The sequence below is a fragment of the Dermacentor andersoni genome, chromosome 3, assembly GCF_023375885.2.
Source record: "Dermacentor andersoni chromosome 3, qqDerAnde1_hic_scaffold, whole genome shotgun sequence".
Taxonomy (NCBI): Eukaryota; Metazoa; Arthropoda; class Arachnida; order Ixodida; family Ixodidae; genus Dermacentor; species Dermacentor andersoni.
Genome location: NC_092816.1, coordinates 55,559,686 through 55,566,098, shown reverse-complemented (window position 1 = coordinate 55,566,098; position 6,413 = coordinate 55,559,686). Strand labels below are relative to the sequence as shown.

The following is a 6,413-nucleotide window of genomic DNA, read 5'->3' as shown; positions in this document are numbered from 1 at the left end:
ATAAGGCACAAATCTTGTTACTAAGATTTCGTATGCCGATTATCTTTGTAAATCACTACACAATGTCTCTGAAATAATTCTTTTCGTGTTTCTGAAGGTATTATTGGTGTTCGCGTGTTTAATGGTCACGCGATCTTGTTTTACGAGACTACGATGCGGAGTGCCCCCACTGAACTTTTTCCTTCACAGGCCTGACCTGGCTATATCACATGTGTGTTCTACGTGCAGTGACAGTGAATCTCTTGACTTCCTTTATCGATGTCTCCGTTCATTATTCAAAGCTCTTCAGAAGATCCCTTCCGATAATTTGTCTTGAATTCGACACCACCGGCAATTCTTTCCTTTGGCACTACCGTGCTAGATTATAGCCACAGGAACGTTAACGTCTCTGAGCCCCTCTGCAACATTCTGCGAGACAAAAAATGATTCCTTGCTAAAATTGTTTACTTTTTGTGCTCACATAACGTTTACTGCAATATTTAAATATTTGAGCCTTGATATCTGCAGCAGTAGACATTTTAATTCACATATTTAATAAAGGTTTCAAATTTTTTCCCTAAAAAAATTAACGATAGTAACGGTCTTTCCACCGCCAGACTGCTGGCCGGTCTCCCATAGTGGTTTCCGCCATTTAACTAAGGAACAAAATCGAAAGTCAATACGTGACAATAAAACCAATTCGCAGTCACAAGCTATCACTATTGATTCGTCTGCAGCCGCTTAAGTGGTAGCTATGTATTTGAATATTGGAGGGGATGTTGTGGAATAAAAGGAAGGAGCAGAAATTTTTTTAAAACAAAAGTGTAATTTTACTGGAACGATTGCAGAAATACTTAACTGCGGTATTCGTGACAGCACTGGCAGGTACTGCACAGTTTTTTTTTATCATGTTTAAGAAGCATATACTCCCATGTCCGGAAAAATTATTTTATGAGAAAACTCCAACCCACTTCGGCACAAATTTGCAATTTTGTTATTTGGTTTAGTGGACAATCTTTCAATTATTACAGATGATAAACATTAGAATTAAAACCACTAGACTGAAGTTTATATACAGTTATATAATTTTCACTTCGCATAGACTAAGCAAAAAGACTGCTGCCTCTAGCACTAGTTAAGCAAAGGCTGGCAATTTTAAAAGCTTTCTTCAAGACACTGAGTTCACTCCTTGGGTCGCCGTCACCCCGGGCACCTCGTCGACCGCCGGTGTTAAACGCGTCATTGCTTACCACGAGCTTTCTTTGCCATACTGTACAGCTCCGGTTTAACGGGCTGCTTGGCCTCCTCCAGAATTGCTATCAGTTTTGCGGCATACATCTGCTGGGCCGGAATAATGAACGTGTGAACCACGGCTGGTTCGCCTGAGCGCGAGACGTGGCTCGACCTATGCACGTAGAGCTCCGAGCAGTACGGGCAGTCGTAGTTCACCACCAAGCACACGTTCTCGAGGAGCAAGTCATGCGCGACCTTGTCCGTCGTCACGAGCACATTTGACGCACCAGTCCGGAACATGGAAACGATCCAGTCGCGCTCCTTTTTCGTCTTCATGCCGTGAAGGCCAATGGCAGACCAGCCACGGACTCGCAGTTTCCACGCAAGCTCGTCTGCCTTCCTCTTCGTGTCGGTGAATACAACGGCTTTCTTTGACTTCTCCTTGAGCCCGTCGTCCAAGAGCTGGGCTAGCTTCGTTTCCTTCTCTTCCTCCTGGCAAACGTCGACAGTCATAACCACGCTATCTTCAGCGGGTAGCTGTGCCATCCCGAACTCGATTTCGATGTAGTCGTGGAGCACGTCGTCGACAAAGGGCCTAAGCTCGTTTTGCCAGGATGTGACCCACATTATCGTCTGGTGGTCCGGCCGGCAGAGCTCGGCAACCTTGATGACATGGGGCTTGAAACCCGTTGCCAGCATGCGGTCTACCTCGTCCAGCACGAGGTACGTGCAGCGGTGCAGATTCAGCTTGCCTTCTTCGAGGAAGTTGATGAGGCGTCGAGGCGTGGCCACGCAGATGTGGCAGCCCCTCTTCAGCTCGTCGTACTGACCTTCCTTGGGCTCCCCGCTCGAGGCGCACACGCTTCGCAATGCAGCGTGCCCACCCAATTCTAAGGCTACGTTGTGAATCTGCTTGGCCAGCTCTCGTGTCGGAGCCAGCACGACGGCGATGGGCCCATCTCCATGTTGCAGGGGCGGCTGCCGGCTGACGTGGATTACTGCCGGCACGAGGTAGGCCAGCGACTTGTGTGATCCCGTCTGCGTGATGCCCAGAAAGTTTCTGCACATGAGGGCGATGGGCCAGCAGTGTGCCTCGATGCACGTGGGCGAAGCGTGGTCGCGTGAGGCCTCGATGCTCTTGACGATGAAGTCCGGGAAGTTGGATTCTTCCAGAGCAAGGATGGGCTTCGGGACGTTGTTCCCTTTCACCGATATGCCGTTGACGTTTCTGTAGGCGTTCACTTTGGCCATCGACCGGCTTGTCGTGGCAGGGTGCCCTACGTACAGGTTCTTCTCCAACGGCTGCAGCCTGATCTTTGTCCAGTCAGGCTTGCGTAAAAACCACCCAACCTGGCTGTTCCGGTAGTTATTGGCTGAATTACGCAAAACATAAAACCTATTCTCGAGAAAGTCTCCTTGGGGTCTCGCTAGACGCGGTGGTGGTGGCCAGAACCACATCATTTCGTTCCCCGCCTTCAACAGAATGTCTTCTACGATTTCGGCGTCGGCGGCGTACGGGCCCAGCGGTCGTTGTTGGAGCGTTGGTGTTGATGATGATGACGTCATAGACTGCGGCGCATACCCACTGAGTGGTAACAATAGACCAAGAATTTACATCTGCATCTAAATCGCGAAAAACAAGAATAATGAGGTCGGAAAAGCAAAAGACGTTATCGGAACAGACTTTAATTGCTCGATAAAAGAAATAAAGGAAGCAAATTCACAGCAGAGCCCATTTCACGCTGAATGTTTGTGTTAAAGGGACCGAGAACCGCCCTTCTCATGCCGTGGGATGCTGGTTGAAATGAAGACATGGTGATTTATATGAATAAAATCGAGCATGATATTCGCTAGTAAGTAAGAGTCGGTGGATGAGCTAAACCCTCGCAGCAAACACTTCATTTCTTGAGAATGAGATCAAACGTCCTACGTGACATACGCTTTATGCGCTGGGGGGCAACAAAGCTGAAAGATCTATGGCCAACGGAGCGGGCGTGGCAAGAGGCAAGGCGAGCCTCTTGCCACAGACAAGAAATGTATTACAGCGCACACACATGGTATCTGAAAGCTAAAAGCTACAGTTCATCGTCAAATATGGGCGTCTAAAGGTTACTATGAGTGCGCTACCACCACTGAACTGGTATTCCAAGATACCCACGCCGTGCACGTATACACACTGCTACCTAGCAGACAACCGCAAGCACAGACCACGCTAAGCGTATAGTCCCGATGGTGGCGCCGCTTGATTTAGCAGCGTTCTTTTCTGGAAACATGCGTCCCAATACTGCAAAAAATGTATGACGCCGGAAACTCGTTAGTGGGACATGCCATGGAGTGCGAAAACATACTTCCCATTTTCTCATTTCGCACACACGTTTCTGACGTATGCGAAGCCGCCCGGTCGTACGACGTTTGCGTAATTTATTACTTTTAAAACATTTACTTTAATGTGCAGGTTTATTTAGTGATGTTAGGACGATGTTCTCTGCATGAATAGATTATTAATGAGGCTTATTTAATCACGAGTGCCCTTAATAATTATTGTTGAGACAATATTTTACTCTAAATTTCTCTTCAGAGCCTAATTAGGTTAATATTCGTTAGGCTTAATAATTTCGTTGTAATTAACCTCCAATTGGCTTCCTTATCCTTATATAAAGATGAAACGAGAGCCTCGCGGCCACCACTATTGCGAATGTCCCGTCTATTTTGTGTTTTTTCACGCTATTTAGTAGTTGTGCAAGTCACGCCTTCCTCCCAAATCATGTAAATAATGACGGGATCCCCAATACAGAAGCGTTATACCTAGTGTCCCCTTTCTGTGTGTGTTTTGCCTAATGCCATGCGTGTCGGAGAAAGTCTGACAAAGAAAGTCCTTATTTGCTTTCGTTATCGTCGCTTTTTTGTACTGTTATCTATTATAGCGAGTTTTTACGTCCTATTAGTAACTAAGGAATGAAATAGTGTGAAAACATTATATACATCGTATATGAAACGCCTGCATTAGGAAACCCCTCAAAAAATGTAAACGGAAGAAATCTGAAATTGCGAAATTTATTCAGCGAGAACGCGACATTCGACGAGATACATTCCAATTTTCGACATCTACGATAATGGCATCCCCTAATGAACAGCAGACCAAAGCGCACGTATAGTCTTGTGTCCGCGGCGTGCATTTCCGAACAAACTGAATGTCGCGCGCGACATGACTGTTCTGGCCACGCAATGCGAGAGTGCGCCGAGTTGCTACCGCACAACAGAGAGGTTCGCAGAAATTTTTTGCAGGCGGAGGGGGCGTGCATTCGTTGGGTGGGGGGGTGGGGGTTGAGGCGAGGTAGGTTAGCACCAAAGATGCATTATTTGCGGTCTGAACTGCACACATGAAACCAAAATTAGAAACAGCAAATTAGTGCCGGGCTTGGAGAAGTTACATTGAATTTTATTATTGACCAACGAACTAAACTTAAGCAAAATGCGAGAAGGCACTATCACTTGGTGAAAAGAGTGATCAATTTCGTTGTGCGAAGGTTCTCAACTCATGTGAACTGATCACCAGCACACTGCACAATATGTTGACCAATATATACAACTGCAGTCAGTCTGTCTTCCTTCAATAGCAGCTGCAGACACCTCAAGTTTTTCTGGGCAAATATCGTGATTACACGAGTTTTAAAGTCATTCTTGTGTTTCATTACACGCTCTTTGTGCACATTCAACATACTAAGGACATGCAGCCTGCAATTTGTCATTGTTGGGCGTAGCCAGGTTTTTACTCTCCTCATTGTACTGAAGCAGCGATCGACAGTCCAGGTGGTAACTGGCAAGGCCAGAGCTTTTCGAAAAGCGCGGAAGAATGTCTTGATCAGAAGCAGAGGTTCACAGTAAGTTATTTCTGAAGCGTCGCAGTTTAAAAATAAATTATGGGTTTTACATGCCAAAACCATTTTATGATTATGAGGCACGCCGTAGTGGAGGACTCCAGAAATTTCGACCACCTGGTGTTCTTTAACGTGCACTTAAATCTAAGCAAACGGGTGTATTCGCATTTCGCCCCCATCGAAATGCGGCCGCCCTGGCCAAGACTCGATTCCGCAATCTCGTACTCAGCAGCCCAATACAATAGCCACTGAGCAACCACGGCGGGTGTCCCCAGTTTCGTTGTACCACATCTCGTATCAAGAGATGCCCGCTTGCTTGAAATTTGCGATGCAGTAAAAGCCTTGGAGTTCTTCGGCAAGAACAGCAAACTCAAAATGGCTCAAGTACTTCATTTTTGCTGGAGGCAGCTGCAGAAGCTTGAAGCTCTTCCCATTGCTTTCAGAAAATCGCCGAGCCAAAGAAGCAGTGAGAGAGTACAAGTAAGGCACATATGTTACCACATGGTAGAATTCCTCCGGTGAATGAATCCCGTAGACGTTTCGGTCGGTCTGACGAGAGACTTGACTTGGTAAAGATATTGTCACGAGAGGAAAAGCCAGTCAGTCAGTTCTAAGCGAACGGCCGTTTACAGTTCGTTTTCACAGCAGCTACCACACACACTTCTTCTTCCTCGACATCTAGCGTAACTAGCGCGTGCCATTACCCCTCCCTCCAAAAAAAAAAAAAAACAAATAAATAAATAAATAAATAAATAAAGTTGGGGAGATGTTAAATGCCACAAGGAAAAAAATAAAAGAAATGAGAAAGACAACGGACGAGACGACAGGGGCCGCATCACAAAGTTTGTGAATGAGAGTCAGCGCGAATGGTAGGGCTTCATCCTGGTAACGTGAACAATGTCAGAGGAACGTGGTCTACGGGAGTGGTGCGAACTGTCGGCTGGAATAACTTCGTAGTTGACAGGACTTAGACGACGCAAAACTATGTAGGGTCCAAAGTATCGGCGCAATAATTTTTCTGACCGGCCTCTTTGACGTATAGGGGTCCAAACCCATACAAGATCTCCCGGGTTGTATGTGACGTCTCGATGGCATATGTTGTATCGACGAGCATCTTGACTTTGTCGGGATAGAATTCGTTGCCGCGCAAGGTGCCGCGCTGCTTCGGCACGCTGAACAAAGGCGTCTGTATCTGGTGCGGTAGGTTGCGACGAAGTTGGTAGGAGCATCACGTCGAGCATAGTGGTGACGTCGCGTCCGTAGACCAGACGAAAAGGAGGAAACCCGGTGGTTTCTTGTAGGGCAGTGTTGTACGCGAATGTC

At 46.7% G+C, this 6,413-nt stretch overlaps 1 pseudogene; it reads right to left on the bottom strand.

The window, feature by feature from the left end:
• Positions 1 to 1,218: 1,218 nt before the first annotated feature.
• On the bottom strand, positions 1,219 to 2,778 carry LOC129388040 (probable ATP-dependent RNA helicase DDX5 pseudogene; annotated as a pseudogene).
• Positions 2,779 to 6,413: the final 3,635 nt, after the last annotated feature.